General features: G+C 37.6%; 3 pseudogenes; all 3 read left to right on the plus strand.

Annotated features, from left to right (window-relative positions):
- Positions 1–5607: 5607 nt before the first annotated feature.
- On the plus strand, positions 5608–6590 carry LOC123329960 (annotated as a pseudogene).
- A 4427-nt stretch (positions 6591–11017) lies between these two features.
- Positions 11018–11983, plus strand: LOC102392923 (annotated as a pseudogene).
- A 766-nt stretch (positions 11984–12749) lies between these two features.
- LOC102392596 lies at positions 12750–18826 on the plus strand (annotated as a pseudogene).
- Positions 18827–22019: the final 3193 nt, after the last annotated feature.

Genomic DNA, 22019 nt, shown 5'->3' on the forward strand with positions numbered 1-22019 from the left:
TATAATTTTCCTTTGCGGCTTTGCGTTTCACTTCTCTTTTCACAGCTATTTGTAAGGCCTCCTCCAACAGCCATTTTGTTTTGTTTTGTTTGCATTTCTTTTTCTTGGGGATGGTCTTGATCCATGTTTCCTGTACAATGTCACAGATCACTGTCCACAGTACATCAGGAACTCTATCAGATCTAGTTCCTTAAAACTATTTGTCACTTCCAGTGCATAATTGTAAGGGATTTGATTTAGGTCATACCTGAATAGCCTAATGGTTTTCCCTACTTTCTTCAATTTAAGTCTGAATTTGGCAATAAGGATTTTATGGTCTGAGCCATAGTCAGCTCCTGGTCTTGCTTTTGCTGACTGTATAGAGTTTCTCTATCTTTGACAGCAAAGAATATAATCAATATGATTTCTGTGTTGACCATCAGGTGATGTCTGTGTGTAGAGTCTTTTCTTGTGTTGTTGATAGAGGGTGTTTGCTATGACCAGTGCGATCTTTTGGCAAAACTATATTAGCATTTGCCCTGCTGCATTCTGTATTCCAAGGCCAAATTTGCCTGCTCAGTTCAGTTCAGTCACTCAGTGTATCTGACTCTATGTGACCCCATGAATAACAGCATGCCAGGCCTCCCTGTCCATCACCAGCTCCCAGATTTTACTCAAACTCATGTCCATCAAGTTGGTGATGCCATCCAACCAACTCATCCTCTGAGGTCCCCTTCTCCAGAGCCCTCAATCCTGCCCAGCATCAAGGGCTTTTCCAAAGAGTCAACTCTTTGCATGAGGTAGCCAAAGTATTGGAGATTCAGCTTTAGCATCATTCCTTCCAATGAACACCCAGGACTGAGCTCCTTTAGGATGGACTGGTTGGATCTCCTTGCAGTCCAAGGGACTCTCAAGAGTCTTCTCCATCACCTCAGTTCAAAAGCATAAATTCTTTGGCTCTCAGCTTTCTTCACAGTCCAACTCTCACATCCATACATAACCACTGGAAAAACCATAGCCTTGACTAGACGGACCTTTGTTGGCAAAGTAATATCTCTGCTTTTTAATACGCCATCTAGGTTGGTCATAAATTTCCTTCCAAGGAGTAAGCGTCTTTTAATTTCATGGCTGCAAACACCATCGGCAGTGATTTTAGAGCCCGGAAAAATAAAGTCTGACACTGTTTCCACTGTTTCCCCATCTATTTCCCATGAAGCAATGGGACCAGATGCCATGATCTTAGTTTTCTGAATGCTGAGCTTTAAGCCAACTTTTTCACTGTCCTCTTCCACTTTAATCAAGAGGCTTTTGAGTTCCTTTTCACTTTCTGCCATAAGGGTGGTGTCATCTGCATATCTGAGGTTATTGATATTTCTCCAGCAATCTTTATTTCAGCCTGTGCTTCTTCCAGCCAGTGTTTCTCATAATGTGCTCTGCATATAAGTTAAATAAGCAGAGTAACATATACAGCCTTGACGTAGTCCTTTTCCTATTTGGAACCAGTCTGTTGTTCCATATCCAGTTCTAACTGTTGCTTCCTGACCCGCATACAGATTTCTCAAGAGGCAGGTCAGGTGGTCTGGTATTCCCATCTCTTTCAGAATTTTCCACAGTTTATTGTGATCCACACAGTCAAAGGCTTTGGCATAGTCAATAAGGCAGTAATAGATGTTTTTCTGAAACTCTCTTGCCTTTTCAATGATTCAACAGATGTTGGCAACTTGATCTCTGGTTCCTTTGTCTTTTATAAAACCAGCTTGAACATGTGGAAGCTCACGGTTCACATATTGCTGAAGGCTGGCTTGGAGAATTTTGAGCATTACTTTACTAGCGTGTGAGATGAGTGCAATTGTGTGGTAGTTTGAGCATTCTTTGGCATTGCCTTTCTTTGGGATTGGAATGAAAACTGACCTTTTCTAGTCCTGTGGCCACTGCTGAGTTTTCCAAATTTGCTGGCATATTGAGTGCAGAACTTTCACAGCATCATTTTTGTACAGTTCTTCTGTGTATTCTTGCCACCTCTTCTTAATAGTCTCTGCTTCTGTTAGTTCCATACCATTTCTGTCCTTTATTGAGCCAATCGTTGCATCAAATGTTCCCTTGGTATCTCCAATTTTCTTGAATAGGTCCTTAACATTTCCCATTCGATTGTTTTCCTCTATTTCTTTGCACTGACCACCGAGGAAGGCTTTCTTACCTCTCCTTGCTATTCTTTGGAATTTTGCATTCAGATGGGAATATCTTTCCTTTTCTCCTTTGCTTTTTGCTTCCCATCTTTTCACAGCTATTTGTAAGGCCTCCTCAGGCAGCCATTTTGCTTTTTGCATTTCTTTTCCATGGGGATGGGCTTGATCCCTGTCTCTTGTACAATGTCACGAACTTCTGCCCATAGTTCATCAGGCATTCTGTCTATCAGATCTAGTCCCTTAAATCTATTTCTCACTTCCACTGTATAATCATAAGGGATTTGATTTAGGTCATACCTGAATGGTCTAGTGGTTTTCCCTACTTTCTTCAATTTAAGTCTGAATTTCTTCAATTTATTTTGGCAATAAGGAGTTCATGATCTGAGCCACAGTCAGCTCCTGGTCTTGTTTTTGCTGACTGTATAGAGCTTCTCCATCTTCGCCTGCAAATAATATAATCAATCTCATTTCAGTGTTGACCATCTGGTGATGTCCATGTGTAGAGTCTTCTCTTGTTTTGTTGGAAGAGGGTATTTGCTGTGACCAGTGCGTTCTCTTGGCAAAACCTATTACCTTTGCCCTGCTTCATTCCATACTCCAAGGCCAAATTTCTCTGTTATGTCAGGTGTGTCTTGACTTCCTACTTTTGCATTCCAGTTCCCTATAATGAAAAGGACATCTTTTTTCAGTGTTAGTTCTAAAAGGTCTTGTAAGTCTTCACTGAACCTTTCAACTTCAGCTTCTTCAGAGTTACTGGTTGGGGCATAGGCATAGATTACCGTGATATTGAGTAGTTTGTCTCTGAAATGAACAGAGATCATTCTGCCATTTTGAGATTGCATCCAAGTACTGCATTTTGGACTCTTTTGTTGACTATGATAGCTGTTCAGTCTTCTAAAAGATTCTTGGCCCTAGTAGTAGACATAATGTTCATCTGAGTTAAATTCACCAATTCAAGTCCATTTTAGTTTGCTGATTCCTAAAATGTTGACATTCACTTATGTCATCTCCTGTTTGACCACCTCCAATTTGCCTTGATACATGGACTTAACTTTCCAGGTTCCTATGCAATATTGCTTTTTATAGCATTGGCACTTGTTTCCATCACCAGTCACATCCAAAACTGGGTATTCTTTTTACTTTGGCTCCATCTCTTCATTTCTCCACTGATCTCCAGTAATATATTGAGCACCTTCCATCATGGGGAGTTCATCTTTCAGTGTCCTACCTTTCTGCCATTTCATACTGTTCATGGGGCTCTCTAGATAAGAATACTGAAGTGGTTTGCCATTCCCTTCTCCAGTGGACCACATTTTTTCAGAACTCTCCACCATGATCCATCCATCTTGGGTGGCCCTAAACATCATGGCTCATAGTTTCACTGAGTTAGACAAGACTGTGGTACTTCATTGAGTTACGGTTAATCTAACTGATATGGTTAGGTTTACTGAATAGTTCAATAAATAAAGGCTGAATGCATGAATTATTTTACATAGTTTAGCAAAGATTCATAGTGCAAAAATTAACACTAAAATCTCTCTTACATATGTAACTTTCAACTATAGATTAATTCTATATGTGGTGTGAAGTGAGGACCTTAACTCATAAACAAATTAGAAACTCATCTAATTTCCAAATTCTACTCTGTGTGGTTAAGGAATGGTATTTTAATAATAAATAAATATTGCACTGAATGCATCGATAGATACTGCCCAAATTTAAGACTGTAAGTATCTTAAACAGCCTTTCCTAGAAGGACAATTATCCTACTCTCCAAAGATACAGAGCACTTGGAGACATGTAAAGTGGCATTGGCAGGTAGCTAGTGCTCCTCAGACCGTATTTCATAGAGAGAGAAACTGGTGCAACACTAACTGACTCAGAGGAGGCTGTGATTATTTCTTAAGTTGTCTTAATAAACAGTTTATTGAGTTTAAAAATGCAGTTTGTCATGAAGAGATGTCTCCACAGTAAAAACAGACGATTTCTATTTAAGTGCACTGATTGATTTAAGCAAGGTATGAGCTTCAGGGGAAAATAATAGGGATTGAATTAATTGCTTGAATAATTCAAACCAGACATATATGTTACATAGGGCAATATTCATTATAAAAGAGAAAAACATAGTTACTTCTTCACAATTAAAAAAAGGTAAGCAGCAAGTATTTTAACCAGCTTATTTTATAGTAGTATATTTTTTATAATTAAGGAATGAAAAAAAGAAAAAAAGTTCATTTCAGTCAAATTCATTAATGAGATAAATCTCCTGAACTTGAAATATGCAGGCTGTAACCACAAGAAATCAGACTCTCATTTTATGACAGTGAGTGAGATACTGCATTTAGCACTTGCTTTCTGATAATTATTCAGGCATAGATATTTTAAATGGATATTACATGACATTTACATGTCTATGATACATGCTACATATTCACAATATTTATGTATTTTCATAAGTATACATGCATATTTATAAATATATATCTAGAGGTAGAAAAATATGCAAAAGTTGAGTTTGCATTTGTCTGTTGTCAGGTCTGTGACTGCTATGATCAATTTTTTTATGCATTTTTTCCCTATTTCTTATTCAATTACTGCTAAAGACCTCAAAATTATCTAATTACCTTTCAAGGCCCAACATGTAAAATATAAGTAGAGTTGTTAAGATTGTTGGGGGCCAGCCATAATGAGGTTGAGGACACATTACCTCAAATTCTTACTTACTTCATATTCTAAATTTCAAGTGAACATATGACTTGCTATGATGTTTTATTTGTACTATAAACTTCTGTAGTATATCACATGGAATTTGCATGATGATGACAAGAACATATTTCTTATTTTTCTGATGAAAGTTTAAGTCTCTTTCTTACAGAGTGGTCTGGAGAATGGTGGTGGTGGGAGAGGGTGGTGCTGAACTGGGTCTGGCAGTGGAGTCTTAGTGATCACACCGCCCTTTGGTTATCCGAGATGCAGCTCACAAGAGAAACATCAAAGAAAACATGAAAAAAAAAAAAAAAAAAAACACATACAAGAATTGAAAATTAGGACGCTCAAGGCAGAAAAATACGAATAAAAAGATAATAGAAACCAAACTGATCAGAAAAGAGAAGCATTTTCCAGAAGAAAATGCCACCCGTTACCTACAGCAATTCTTATCCTGAAAATAGGCCACACAACTTATTTTTTGTTTTTGTTGTTGTCTGTTTTACTGTTACTCATAAACCCATAATCTTTAATGTGAGCCAAAAGAAAGAGTCTAAGAATTATTTTCTATTTTCACATTGTGGTATTTTAGTATACTGGATTTGATTTATTAACAAAAATACAAACAAAGAATGGATAGCTATCATGTGAATTGATTTGAAATCATTGATTTATTTTGTCCTGTTTTGCTGCTGGACATGGTGCATCTGAGTGACTCTAAACATTTTATTCACAGATGGGATCCAGAGGGTAAAATCCACCAGAGTTGAACCAGACTACATTGGTGGATTTCAACTTGCTTGGTTTCTCTGATATTCTTGATCTTCAAAGATTTCTTTTTTTTTGATCATGTATATGATTATTCTAATGGGAAATAGTCTCATTATTATAATAACCAAGATGGATCCTTCCCTCCAGACTCACATTTTTTTTTTCCTAGGGAATTTTTCTTCCTTGGAAATATGTTATGTATCAGTCACTGTCACCGGGTTATTAACAGATCTTTGTAGACAATCTAGAAATATATCCTTGCTGGCCTGTGCTGCTCAAATGTATTTCTTTCTGGTGTTTGGGGTCACTGAGTGCCTTCTTCTGATTTCAATGGCTTATGACAGGTATGTCGCCATTGGCAACCCACTGTTGTACCCTTTCCTCATGAACAGCAGGCTGTGTGTCTAACTGGCCGCTGGCAGTTGGGTCAGTGGAATTCCTACGTACTTAGGATTTACCTACCAGATCTTCTCTCTACCCTTCTGTGGCCCTAACCAGTTGAATCACTTCTTCTGTGATGTACGTCCAGTGCTAAAGCTTGCCTATGGGGACACTTTTATGATTGAGATATTTGTTTATGTAGTTGCTATTCTAGTTGTCACTATTCCTTTTATGTTAATTCTTGGTTCTTTCATGAGAATAGTTGAGACCATCTTAAAGCTGCCTTCAGACACTGGGCGAGCCAAGGCTTTCTCCACCTGCTCTTCTGATCTCATGATTGCGGCTTTATTCTTTAGATCAGGACCCATTACATATTTAAGACCAAGTCCAGTCATTTGATAGGAATGGACAAGTTTCTCTTTTTTATACCATTGCCACACTGATGTTTAACCCTATGGTATATCATCTGAGAAACAAAGATGTTATGGTGGCACTGAGAAAATTCCTACTGAAATTGATTGTACTGTGATTTAAAAATATTAATTCATAAAATTTGTTTCTTATTCATTACAGTCTCTACTCAATAATTTCTGTTATTTTCCCATTATATATGATTTAATATTTTAGGTAAACGATCTCTTATTTTTATATCACACAAAGTCTGATGTCATTTTAAATAGAAAAGTAATACCAAACTCTATTCAGGGTATTGAAATCTCTGATATAACACATAGCATTCATTAATGGGCCTTGTGACTGTTGTTGGTTTTTAATTTTCCAGAATATTGCCTACATTTTCTTTTTCCAATGAGATTATTCAGCTTTCTTTCTCTAGTCCCAATATATAGCCTGGAAACTAATAGATATCAAATCAGCTTTATTAGATTGAAAGACTAACAGCATGGTATAGCAGGCCTGGTGTTGATAGTCCCATTAAAAGATGAGTGTTTGAGCAAAAATTATGACATCACATTCGAGACATAAAATGTCAACTCATTGGCAGTTGTACCTCTGCTGACTGCACAGAACAATGGGAAGAAGCAAAGACCATTTGTTGCCTTTAATTTGAGGAAGGTTTTCCAATTTTCCATATATTCTGGTAGGGCATCTTCAGATACTGGTTTATGAATATAGATTTCATGTCATAACATACTACCTGCATGAGAAGAATGTACTGTTTTCTAGGAAAGCCATTATTCTGATTGATAAAGGGTGGAAAAGAGATTTTCCAGCAATGGCTGACTCATCGACCTCTTGCATACAAGATCACTCCTTTAGAGATTTCCTTTTACATAAGAAGCAAAGAAAGCCTTCCCAAATTTGATTCTCTGGTTTTGACCACTTATTCAGGCTCAAAAATCTTATTTTTAACTGGGTGATTTGCTCTGAATATGCCTTTTAACATTCTGTCTATAATTATTTGCTTTAAGATATCCTTATTTTCCTCGCTGCAGATGGTGAACTGAAGCTATGAAATTAAAAGATGCTTGCTTCTTGGAAAGAAAGCTATGGCAAACCTAGACAAAGTATTAAAAAGCAAAGACATCACTCTGCTGATAAAGGTCCATATAGTCAAAGCTATGGTTTTTCCAGTAGTCATGTATGGATGAGAGAGTTGGACCATAAAGAAGGCTAGCTGCTGAATAATTGATGCCTTTTAATTGTGGTACTCAAGAAGACTCTTGAGAGTCTTTTGGCCTGCAAAGAGATCAAACCAGTCGATCCTAAACTAAGTCAATGCTGAATATTTGTTGGAAGAACTGATTATGAAGCTGAAGCTACAATACTTTGGCCAACAGTTGGGAAGAGACGACTCATTGGAGAAGACCCTGATGCTGGGAATGATTGAGGTTAAGAGAAGAAGGGGGCATCAGAGATGGTTGGATGGCATCACAGACTTGATGGACTTGAGTTTAAGCAAACTCTGGGAGATGGTAAAGGACAGGGAAGCCTGGCATGCTGCAGTCCATGGATCAGAGTTGGACACAGCTGAGTGACTGAACAGCAACAACATAGGATATTAAATATAGTTCCTTGTGTGTATATACACATGCACGCATGCGCATGCATGCTCACACACACACACACACACACACACACACATAGTAGGACCTTGCTGGTAATCAATTTTGTAAATAATAGTTTGTATCTGCTACTCATAAACTCCAAATTTGTCCCCCTACCCTTTTTCCCCTTTGGTAACTATAAATTTGTTTTCTATGCTTGTGAGTCTCTTTGTTCTGTAAATAAGTTCATTTGTATCATTTTTTTAGGTTCCACATATAAATGATATCATACCATATTTGGATATTTGTCTTTCTCTAACTTGGTTCATTTAATATGATAATCTCCAGGTCAATCGATGTTGCTGTGAAAGGTATTATTTCATTCTTTTTTATGGCTAATATTCCATTGTGTAATATGTACCATATTTTTATCCATTCATCTGTCAACAGACATTAAGGTTGCCTTCATGCCTTAGCTATTGTAAATAGTACTACTAGGAACATAAGGGAACATATGTCTTTTCAAATTATAGTTTTATTCAGATATATACCCAGGATTGTGATTGCTGGATCATATGGCAATTTTATTTTTGATTTTTAAGGAACCTCGATAAGTTTTCCACAGTGGCTGCACCAGTTTGCATTCCCACCAACAATGTATTAGGATTCCCTTTTCTCCATAAGCTCTCTAGCATTTATTATTTGTAGATATTTTTTAGTGATGGCTATTTTGACTGCTGTGAGGTTGTAGTTTTGATTTACCTTTCACTAATAACTATTGCTGTTGAGCATTTTTTTCCTGTGCCTGTTGACTATCTGTATGTTTTCTTTGTAGAAATGTCTAATCAGGTCTTCTGTCAAATTTTTCCTGGTTTGCTATTATGTTGTGTTGTTATTGAGTTATATGGGCTGTTTGTGTATATATATGTATATATATTTGTTTTGTTTTTTCTTTTTTTTAAATTTAAATTTATTTATTTTAATTAGAGGATAATTACTTTATAATATTGTATTGGTTTTGCCATACATCAACATGAATCCATTAAGCCCTTGTCATTTGCATGGTTTGCAAAAATTTTTACCCCGTCCTAGGTTGTCTTTTCATTTTGCTTATGGTTTCCTATGCTGGCAAAAGCTTATATGTTTCATTAGATCCCACTTATTTATTTCAATTTTTATTTCTATTTTCTTGGAGCTTGAACTAAGAATATGTTGCCATGATTTATTTATTTCTCTATGCAAATAGACTCTGTTTTCATATGGACACACAGTGTGATTCATTTCTCTTTGTGATTTGTGTTTTTGGAATGGAATATTTGTAGTTTAAATTCTTTGTAAGTTCAGAATCACAGACAATTTCAACAAACAAATGTAATTACAAAACCTTAAAAATATGCTTTTTTAAAAATATATTGTCTTATTTACTCAGAGTATTTAAAAAGGTTTAAAAAAAGAGATGAAGTGAGTGTCATTTTCTTATTTATTTCACTCAACTAGTGAGCTGGAATGAAGGCTAAACACACTGAGATGAGGGGAGGGGTGAACACACACACGAACACACACAAACTCAAACAGAAAAGGAAAAATGATAACTTGGTAGTGGGCTATGCACCCTTTTGGAATATGTGGGAGCTACAAAGAAGCAATTAAACAGCCAATTAAAATTAATATCTTATAAACATTGGTGAAACATTAATGTAACAGAGAGATCAATAATCACATGAGGATTCAGGATCCACACCCCATTTGACTGCATCTAACTGCATGTGATCTTGTTTTAATTTCCTCTGAGATTAGAGTTTATGCCTTTAGAGGACTGATGCCACAACCCAAACCTGTAATCCTGTCCTCATGGTTACCCTACCGTGTTCAAGGAAAACCAAATAAAAGGCAGCCATGTGTATATGTTCAGAAAGTGTCTCAGATTTTTACGAAGAGGTAATTCAAAATTTCACTGCTTTTCATTTTACTTAGAAAATGAAAATATTTTCATTTTTGTGCCTCAACTGAGTTATTTGGCATTCTAATAAAAACAACAACAACAACAACAATAAACTAGACAAGTTAGTAATGGGAAGGATGCTGTTAAGTATTGGTGCTGCCATTCATTGATGTGGACAAGTACAGTGTGTGCTTATATTAATGTGTATGCTTAGTCGCTCAGTCGTATCTGACTCTTCGGACCCCATAGACAGTAGGCTGCCAGGCTCCTCTTTCCATGGGATTCTCCAAGCAAGAATACTGGAGTGGGTTGCCATTTCCTTCTCCAGGGGATCTTCCCCACCCAGGAATTGAACCCGAGTCTCCTGCATTGCAGGCAAACTCTTTACAGACTGAGCTATGAAGGAAGCCCTGTGCTAATACTAATACATGGCATTAATTTTATAGTGTGCTTTGTAATGAAAGAGTTGTTTGGTTTAATTTAAAACACTACAAAATCATGTTTATGAATATGGTAATTGTTAACGTGTTGATTATTTGAAATGGACTTTTTTTTACTGCATGAGGAACACAAAAGCAACTTTCAAGTATTGATGCATAGATTCTAGAGTTGCAGGATATACAAAGTAGTCCTGAAGAGAAAAAAAAAAAATGCATTGAGTTAAACTCCCATACCTGTTCAGACAATGAAAGAGACTTCAGGTAGAATAGTTTGGTACTTTGCATTTTGGATGTAGGCTAGAAGAAAAAGAATAGAACATATATATTGGATTTGCAGAAACTGAAGTGAAATATGTGTACTTAGCCCAATAATTTGAGAATCTTTCAAACCAGGTATATTTTAACATGGAGAATTGTTTAACAAATTTCAATGCTCATTCATTTGTCCACTAATTTTCCTCTTGCTTCACTTGCTCTATATAATATGGTGTTATCCTAGATTATTTTCATGTGTGACTAATTTTATTAGACCTACTACTTCTTGTAAACTTTTGAGAGGAAAATATTTACATGAATTCAAATTGAAGCATAAAGTATCTGTAATAAATGGCCAGAAAAAATTATACTTTGCTCACTGAGTTCATCCTGTTGGGATTAGCAGACACACTGGAGCTACAGGTTATCTTCTTTTGCCTTTTTTCTGTGATTTATACACTTACAGTTGTGGGGAATGTTGGGATGATTCTCTTAATCAGAACAGATTCCCGACTTCACACACCCATGTACTTCTTCCTGGCTAACCTGTCCTTTGTGGATGTTTGTTATTCATCCACCATCACTCCAAAGACGCTAGTAGATTTTTTTTTTTTTTATCAGAGAAGAAAACCATCTCCTTTGCTGGCTGCTTTCTGTAGATGTACTTCTTTATCGTTTTTGCCACAACTGAATGCATCCTTTTCGGGTTAATGGCCCGTGACTGCTCTGTGGCCATATGCAACCCTCTCCCGTTCGCCTTGATCATGTCCAGTACAATCTGCCTGAAAAAGGGGCTTTTACAGCAGGACTGTTGAACTCTGTGGGTCACACAAGTTGTATAAGCAGCTTACCATTTTGCAGTTCCAATGTCATTCATCACTTCTTTTGTGACAGCCCCCAATTTTTGAGCTCTCTTGTTCTGACACATGCCTATATGAAAGTATCTTGTCCACTTTTGCTGGTGTGAATATCATTGGAACTCTGCCGGTGATCCTCGCCTCCTACTCCTACATTCTATTCTACATTTTCCGTATGCATTCAGGGGAGGGGAGATGCAAAGCATTCTCCACCTGTGCATCTCACCTGACAGCCATTATCCTGTTCTATTCCACCTCCATCTATACTTATCTGAGACCTACTTCCAGCTACTCCTTGACACAGGACAAAGTAGCTTCCATGTTCTACACAGTGGTCATCCCCATGTTGAATCCTCTGATCTACAGTCTCTGGAATATGGAAGTGAAGAAGGCTTTATGGAATGGAATTACTAGGAAAAGGATTCCTTCATTTCTGTCGTTGATTAATTTTCTGAACTAAATAAAGTATATAATTTAACTTTCAGAAACTGGATCAAGCTTATTTTCATTACAACTTAATCTGTGTAATTATGTTCTAGTAATGTTCATGGACACGAGTCCTGTTAGATATAACTTATCAAACATGTCAGATCATGAAACTTTTTTCTAATCATTGTATGTTTTCCTATAGGTTTCTAAAATATGATTTATTCATAAAGCTGTCTTGGTTAGGGAAATAAAGGGTTAAGTATATGGAAGAGATAACTTTTGCAATGTCACATGAATCTAGTTGTGTATTATATTTGTAATTGTCAGCTTTTTTAAATGTATTTTTTCAACATTTATGATTTGTAAAGAATTGTATATATCACATGTGTGAAAATATTTTCAATGTAGATTTCCACCTTATTGAATTAGGGCTGTAATGCTTAAATCAAAACTTAGTAATATCATTTAACTGCTACAATAAACATGTGGACTTTCATCTCCTTTATCCCCATAAACACAAAGTTATTCATTAAAGAATATGTAGGAATTTGTTTAAATATATTTGTTTAGAAAACTGCTGTTTGGTTAGAAGGAATCAATTGCAATAGCTTTTCTTCTCTTCCCATCTTTCTTCTTAAAAATTTCTCACATTTTCTCTCCCAGACTGATCTACATATTATATATAAAGCCACATGCACACACAGTCAGCTGTAGCAGAGTTTAATCAATGCATAGTTCAAAGTAGGTAGATCTGTGTTTGAAGGATAAAACAGACCCATATCCTTTAAAACAGTCTCATGGATTTCCTGATTATGGAAATATTCTACCAGTCACCAATTAAATCCATTAAAGTTAACCCGTATATTATATTAAAGGTAAGCAATAATACATATGTGGAATGGAGTGGCATAGTAGAATTCTGGAGGAAATTGAGTGGGATTCAGGAATTGCTAAGATGCTAACCACACTTAGAGCTTTTGGAGGGATATTCCTCGTGGCTCTTCCCTTGTCCTCACTGCTGAAATTGCTCCTGATAGAAGTTGCAATATTCAAGTTATCTGGGATATAACAAAGCAGATCTGTCACACTTGTCACACCATCCATTGCCCTTTGCTTTCCACATAGTCCAGCTGGGTCTGATGATTATTCATGCAGGTATGTAGTAAGAAATTAGTGTCTCCTTCTAATTTATTTCACTTAAAAACAGAGCTTCCATGTTGGCTCAGTTGGTAAAGAATTTACCTGCAATGCAGGAGATCTGGGTTCAATCTCTGGGTTGGGAAGATTCCTGAAGAAGGAAATGGCAACCCGTTCCAGTATTCTTGCTTGGAGAATTCCATGGACAAAGGAGTTCAGCAGACTACAGACCAGGGGTCCCAAAGAATCAGACACAACTGAGTGACTAAGACACTCACTTTTAAGAACGGAGCTAGATTGAGGGTTAAATTCAGCCAGATGAGTGTAGGGGTATAAACACACACACAAAAAGGGAAGAATCATAATTTGGTAGAGGATTATGTAACCATTGTAATAAGCTAAAACTTCAAAGAAAGGGGCAATTAAATAGATCATTTTTTTTTAATTTTTCAAATAAATAGCTTTGAAATAACACAGAAATCAAAAAGTTCCATATAGGCTTTAACTGTATCTACTTGCATGTGATCATATTTAAATACTTCTGAGACTGGAGTTTCTGCCTTTTGAGGATTCATGACACAGTTGAAACCTATAATCCAGTCCCCATGGTTACCCAACCCTCTTTCAGATCAGATCAGATCAGTCGCTCAGTCGTGTCCGACTCTTTGCGACCCCATGAATCGCAGCACGCCAGGCCTCCCTGTCCATCACCAACTCCCGGAGTTCACTGAGACTCACGTCCATCGAATCAGTGATGCCATCCAGCCATCTCATCCTCTGTCATCCCCTTCTCCTCTTGCCCCCAATCCCTCCCAGCATCAGTCTTTTCCAATGAGTCAACACTTCGCATGAGGTGGAGGCTGGAGTTTCAGCTTTAGCATCATTACTTCCAAAGAAATCTCAGGTCTGATCTCCTTCCGAATGGACTGGTTGGATCTCCTTGCAGTCCAAGGGACTCTCAAGAGTCTTCTCCAACACAAAAGCATCAATTCTTCGGTGCTCAGCCTTCTTCACAGTCCAACTCTCACATCTATACATGACCACAGGAAATAAAAGGATAGCAATATGCATATACTCAGAATGTGTCTCAAATTTTTACAAAGTGGTAATTCAAAATTTCACTGCTTTACATTTCACTTAAAGAATGAAAATTGTCTTCTTTATGTTTTTTTGTGCCTCACCTGAGTTATTAGGGATTCTAGTAAAAACAGAAATAATAGACTAGACAAGTTAGTACTGAGAAAAATGCTGTTAAGTACGCGGTGCAGTCTGTCATTCACCACCATAAACAGGTGTAGTGTGTGCTCCCACATGACATTAGTTTGGTAGAGTGCTTTGAAAGGAGAACAGTTATTTGTGTACCTTAATACACTACAATATCATTAAGAATATGATGGATGTCAAAATATCAGTTATCAAACTGGGCTACTATTTGCTGCCTGGAGAATCACACACAAGTGATTTCCAAGTGACCATGCATACATTTTGGACTTGAAGAATATAGAGAGCAGACTTGAGGAGAAAAAAAAAAATGATTTCAGTTAAATTCAAATACCTGCTCAGAGAATGGAAAAAACTTCAGCAAGAATACTTCTGTACTTTGAAGTTGGATATGGACAAGAGGGGAAAGAATAGAACATAGATGCTGCATTCGAAAAAGAACCTTAGGTGATGTATGTGTATTTAGATGAGTCATTTGTGGTTCCCTCAGTTCAGAATTAATAGAGCCAATACTTAATAAAATCCAATGCTTATTCATTTGTCTACTAATTCTCCTCTGACTCTGTTTACTGGGCTCTGTTGTCCTAGGTTTCTTTTCCATATATGTTTTACTTTATTAATATTTGTATTTCTGGTAAATTGTGCAAAGGGAAATATGCACACCCAGTTTAAGTTTAAGCATACTGTATCTATAATCAGTGGGCAGAAAAAATTACACTTCACCCACAGAGTTCATCCTGTTGGGATTAGCAGATACATTAGAGGTACAGGTTTTCCCATTTTGCCTTGTCTTGGTGATTTAAAAAGAATGAAGGGATGGAGCCAAAGCAAAAAGAATACCCAGCTGTGGATGTGACTGGTGATAGAAGCAAGGTCCGATGCTGTAAAGAGTAGTATTGCATATGAACCTGGAATGTCAGGTCCATTAATCAAGGCAAATTGGAAGTGGTCAAACAAGAGATGGCAAGAGTGAATGTCGACATTCTAGGAATCAGCGAACTCAAATGGACTGGAATGGGTGAATTTAACCCCGATGACCATTATATCTACTACTGTGGGCAGGAATCCCCCAGAAGAAATGGAGTGGCCATCATGGTCAACAAAAGAGTCCGAAATGCAGTACTTGGATGCAATCTCAAAAACGACAGAATGATCTCTGTTCGTTTCCAGGGCAAACCATTCAATATCACAGTAATCCAAGTCTACGCCCCAACCAGTAATGCTGAAGAAGCTGAAGTTGAACGGTTCTATGAAGACCTACAAGACCTTTTAGAACTAACACCCAAAAAAGATGTCCTTTTTGTTATAGGGGACTGGAATGCAAACGTAGAAAGTCAACAAACACCCGGGGTAACAGGCAAATTTGGCCTTGGAATACGGAATGAAGCAGGGCAAAGACTAACAGAGTTTTGCCAAGAAAATGCACAGGTCATAACAAACACCCTTTTCCAACAACACAAGAGAAGACTCTATACAAGGACATCACCAGATGGTCAACACCGAAATCAGACTGATTATATTTTTTGCAGCCAAAGATGGAGAAGCTCTATACAGTCAGCAAAAACAAGACCAGGAGCTGACTGTGGCTCAGACCATGAACTCCTTATGGCCAAATTCAGATTTAAATTGAAGAAAGTAGGGAAAACCACTAGACCATTCAGTTATGACCTAAATCAAATCCCTTATGATTATACAGTGGAAGTGAGAAATAGATTTAAGGGCCTAGATCTGATAGATAGAGTGCCTGATGAACTATGGAATGAGGTTCGTGACATTGTACAGGAGACAGGAATCAAGCCCATCCCCATGGAAAAGAAATGCAAAGAAGCAAAATGGCTGTCTGGGGAGGCCTTACAAATAGCTGTGAAAAGAAGAGAAGTGAAAAGCAAAGGAGAAAAGGAAAGATATAAACATCTGAATGCAGAGCTCCAAAGAATAGCAAGAAGAGATAAGAAAGCCTTCTTCAGCAATCAATGCAAAGAAATAGAGGAAAACAACAGAGTGGGAAAGACTAGGGATCTCTTCAAGAAAATCAGAGATACCAAAGGAACATTTCATGCAAAGATGGGCTCGATAAAGGACAGAAATGGTATGGACCTAACAGAAGCAGAAAATATTAAGAAGAGGTGGCAAGAATACACAGAAGAACTGTACAAAAAAGATCTTCACGACCCAGATAATTACAGTGGTGTGATCACTGATCTTGACCAGACATCCTGGAATGTGAAGTCAAGTGGGCCTTAGAAAGCATCACTATGAACAAAGCTAGTGGAGGTGATAGAATTCCAGTTGAGCTATTGTAAATCCTGAAAGATGATGCTGTGAAAGTGCTGCGCTCAATATGCCAGCAAATTTGGAAAACTCAGCAGTGGCCACAGGACTGGAAAACGTCAGTTTTCATTCCTATCCCAAAGAAAGGCAATGCCAAAGAATGCTCAAACTACCGCACAATTGCACTCATCTCATACTCTAGTAAAGTAATGCTCAAAATTCTCCAAGCCAGGCTTCAGCAATATGTGAACCGTGAACTTCCTGATGTTCAAGCTGGTTTTAGAAAAGGCAGAGGAACCAGAGATCAAATTGCCAACATCCACTGGATCATGGAAAAAGCAAGAGAGTTCCAGAAAAGCATCTATTTCTGCTTTATTGACTATGCCAAAGCGTTTGAGTGTGTGGATCACAATAAACTGTGGAAAATTCTGAAAGAGATGGAAATACCAGACCACCTGACCTGCCTCTTGAGAAATCTGTATGCAGGTCAGGAAGCAACAGTTAGAACTGGGCATGGAACAACAGACTGGTTCCAAATAGGAAAAGGAGTTCATCAAGGTTGTATATTGTCACCCTGTTTATTTAACTTATATGCAGAGTACCTCATGAGAAACGCTGGACTGAAAGAAACACAAGCTGGAATCATGATTGCCGGGAGAAATATCAATAACCTCAGATATGCAGATGACACCACCCTTATGGCAGAAAGTGAAGAGGAACTCAAAAGCCTCTTGATGAAGGTGAAAGTAGAGAGTGAAAAAGTTGGCTTAAAGCTCAACATTCAGAAAACGAAGATCATGGCATCTGGTCCCATCACTTCATGGGAAATAGATGGGAAACAGTGGAAACAGTGTCAGACTTTACTTTTCTGTGCTCCAAAATCACTGCAGATGGTGACTGCAGCCATGAAATTAAAAGACGCTTACTCCTTGGAAGGAAAGTTAGGACCAACCTAGATAGCATATTCAAAAGCAGAGACATTACTTTATCAACAAAGGTTCGTCTAGTCAAGGCTATGGTTTTTCCAGTGGTCATGTATGGATGTGAGAGTTGGACTGTGAAGAAGGCTGAGCACTGAAGAATTGATGCTTTTGAACTGTGGTGTTGGAGAAGACTCTTGAGAGTCCCTTCAACTGCTAGGAGATCCAAGCAGTCCATTCTGAAAGAGATCAGCCCTGAGATTTCTTTGGAAGGAATGATGCTAAAGCTGAAACTCTGGCCACTTCATGCAAAGAGTTGACTCATTGGAAAAGACTCTGATGCTGGAAGGGATTGGGGGCAAGAGGAGAAGGGGACGACAGAGGATGAGATGGCTGGATGACATCACTGACTGGATCGACGTGAGTCTGAGTGAACTCCGAGAGCTGGTGATGGACAGGGAGGCCTGGTGTGCTGCGATTCATGGGGTCACAAAGAATCAGACATGACTGAGCGACTGATCTGATCCACATGTTTACAGTTCTGGGGAATATTGGGATTATCCTCTTAATCAGGACTGATTCCAAGTTTCACATGCTCATGTATTTATTCCTGTCCTTTGCAGATGTTTGTTATTCCTCCACCATCACTCCAAAGGTGCTGGTTGATTTATTATCTGGGAAGAAGATAATCTCCTTTGTTCACTGCTTTTCGCAGCAGATGTACTTCTTTTTGGCCTTGGCCACAACTGAATGCATCCTTTTTGGGTTAATGGCCCGTGACCACTATGTGGCCATATGCAACCCTTTCCTTTATGCCTTGATCATGTCCAGGATGGTCTGCCTAGAAATGGCAGTAGGGGCTTTTACAGCAGGACTGTTCAACTCCATGGTAAACACCAGTTATGTAAACAGCTTACCATTCTGCAGTTCCAATGTCATCCATCACTTCTTCTGTGACAATCCCCCATTTTAAGTTCTCCTGTTCTGACACACGCCTGCATGAAAGCATCTTTTCCACGTTTGCTGGTGTGAATATGGTCGGAACTCTGCTGGTGATCTTCAACTCCTACTCCTACATTCTCTTCTCTATCTCCTGTATGCATTCAGGGGAAGAGATGCAAAGCCTTCTCCACGTGTGTGTCTCACCTGACAGCCATCATCCTGTTCTATTCCACCTCCATCTACACTTATCCGAGACCTACTTCCAGCTACTCCCTGACTCAGGACAAAGTGTCTTCTGTGTTCTGCACAGTAGTGATCCTCATGTTGAATCCTCGATCTACAGTCTCGGGAATACTGAAGTGAAGAAGGCTTTTGGAATGTAGTTACTTGTAAAAAGATTCCTTGCTTTCTGTGATTGATTAATTTTCTGAACTAAATAGAATAAATAATTTAGTTTTCAGAAACTGGATGAAGCTTATTTTCATTACAGCTTAATCTGTGTATTCATGTTCTGGTAATTCTCATGAACATGTGTCCTATTAGACATAATTTATCAAACTTATGTAAGATCATGAAACTTTCATCTAGTCATGTATATTTCTTGTAGGTTGCTGAAATGTGATTTATTTGTAAAGCTATCTTGGTTAGGGAAATAAAGGGTCAAGTATATGGAGATAAAATTTACAATGTCACATGAAACTAGCTGCTTATTATTTTTGTAATTGTTAGTTTATTTTTGATGTATTTTTCACCATTTATGATTTGTAAAGGATTGAAATATATCATATTTGTGAAAAAGTTTTCAATGTAAAATAGATTTCCATTTTATTGAATTATTAAGATTTTACTGCTTAAATAATAAAATAAAAAAATAGCATTTAGTTGCTACAGGAAACATGTCAACGTTTATTCCCTTTATCCCCACAAACACATACTTATTCATTAAAGAATATGTTGGAATTTGATTAAATATGTTCTGCTTAGAAAACTGCTGTCTGCTTAGAATGCACCGATTGCATCAGCTTTTTTCCTTTTCCTGTCTTTTCTTGTCAAAAATTTCCTGTCCTTCTTTCATGTTTTCTTTCCCAGATTGATACACATATTAACACAAAGCCACAAGCACACACATTCAGCTATGGCAGAGTTTAATCAATGCATAGTTCAAAGCAGTTAGACCAATGTTAGAAGTTGAAACAGACCCACATTCTTTACAATAGTCTTGTTGATTTTCTGATTATGGAAATGTTCTACCAATTATCAATTCAGTCCATTAAAGTCAATCTGTATATTATATTAAAAGTAAAAATATTATATAGGTGGAATGGAGTGGCTTAGTAGAATTCTGGAGGAAATTGAGTGGGATTCAGGGATTGCTAAGATGATAACCACACTTACAGTTTTGGGAGGGATATTCCCCATGGCCCTTCCCTTGCTTTTGCTGATAAGTTGCTCCTGATAGAAAATGTGAAGTTCAAATCACTGGGGAGGTGGCAACACAGACCTCATGACCTGTCACAGCCACCTAGGGCCCTCTGGGGGCCCCATAGTCCAACTGGATTAGGTGAATATTCATGTAGGCATGTAGTTAGTAGTTAGAGTCTCCTTCTAATTTATTTCACTCAAGAACAAAGCCGATTGAAGATTAAACTCAGCCAGACAAGTGGAGGGGCACACATACACACACACACACAAACACACACAAAGGGAAGAATCATAATTTGGTAGAGGGTAATGTGATGGGGAAACAGTGGAAACAGCATCAGACTTTATTTTTTGGGCTCCAAAATCACTGCAGATGGTGACTGCAGCTATGAAATTAAAAGACACTTACTCCTTAAAAGAAAAGTTATGACCAACCTAGATAGCATATTGAAAAACACAGACATTACTTTGCCAACAAAGGTCAATTTAGTCAAGGCTATGGTTTTTCCAGTAGTCATGTATGGATGTGAAAGTTGGACTGTGAAGAAAGCTGAGTGCTGAAGAATTGATGCTTTTGAACTGTGGTGTTGGAGAAGACTCTTGAGAGTCCCTGGGACTGCAAGGAGATCCAACCAGTCCATTCTGAAGGAGATCAGCCCTGGGATTTCTTTGGAAGGAATGATGCTAAAGCTGAAACCCCAGTACTTTGACCACCTCATGAGAAGAATTGACTCATTGGAAAAGACTCTGATGCTGGGAGGGACTTGGGGCAGGAGGAGAAGGGGATGACAGAGGATGAGATGGCTGGATGGAATCACTGACTCGATGGACATGAGTCTGAGTGAACTCCGGGAGTTGGTGATGGACAGGGAGGCTTGGCATGCTGTGATTTATGGGGTCACAAAGAGTGGAACACAACTGAACAACTGAACTGAACTGAATGTACCCATTGGAATAAGTTAAACCTACTAGGAAAGTGACAATTAAATAGACTTTTTTTTTTTAATTTGGCAAAAAATTTTAACACAGTCACCACTATGTTCCATCTAGAGTTTAATTTCATATACTTACATATTATCATATTTAAATACTTCTGAGACTGGAGTTTCTGCCTTTAGAGGGCTCATGACACAATTGAAACCTATAATTCAATCCCCATGGTTACCTATCTCTCTTCAAGGAGAATAAAATAAAAGGGGAGCAACATATATATACTCAGAAGGTGTCTCAGATTTTTATGAAGAGGTAATACAAAATTTCAGTGCTTTACATTTCATTTGAAACATGAAAATTGTCTTCTTTATGTTTTTTTGTGCCTCAACTGAGTTATTAGGGATTCTATTAAAAACAGAAATGATAGACTAGACAAGTTAGTACTGAGAAAAATGCTGTTAAGTACTTGGTGAAATCTCTGTCATTTACCGCCATAAACAGGTACAGTGTGTGCTACCATATGGCATTAATCTGATAGAGTGTTTTGTATGAAGAACAGTTACTTGTGTACCTTAATACACTACAATATCATCATTAAGAATATGATAGATTTTAAAATATCAGTCATTGAACTGGGCTATTTTTTGCTGCTTGGAGAACATACAAGCGATTACCAACTGGCCATGCATAAATTTTAGAGTTGAAGAATGTAGACAGTAGTCTTCTTTTTTTTTAAATTTTATTTTATTTTTAAACTTTACATAATTGTATTAGTTTTGCCAAATATCAAAATGAATCCGCCAGAGGTATACATGTGTTCCCCATCCTGAACCCTCCTCCCTCCTCCCTCCCTAGACAGTAGTCTTGATGAGAGAAAAAAAAAAAAAAGCATGTGACTTAAATTCAAATACATGCTCAGAGAACAGGAAAAACTTTGGCAAGTATAGTTCTGTACTTTGCATTTTGAATGTGGACTAAATGGGAAAGAATAGAACATAGATGTTGCATTCAGGAAAAAAACAAACAAACAAACAAAAAAAACCTTAGGTGGTATATTAGACCAGTCATTTGTGGATCCCTCAATCCAGATTATTAGAGACAAATGTTTAATAAAATCGAATGTCTATTCATTTGCCCACTAATTTCTCTCTGACTCTGTTTACCATGCACTGTTGTCCCAGGCTTCTTTTTCATATATGACTTAACTTATCACTATTTCTA

The sequence above is a fragment of the Bubalus bubalis genome, chromosome 17, assembly GCF_019923935.1.
Source record: "Bubalus bubalis isolate 160015118507 breed Murrah chromosome 17, NDDB_SH_1, whole genome shotgun sequence".
NCBI lineage: Eukaryota > Metazoa > Chordata > Mammalia > Artiodactyla > Bovidae > Bubalus > Bubalus bubalis.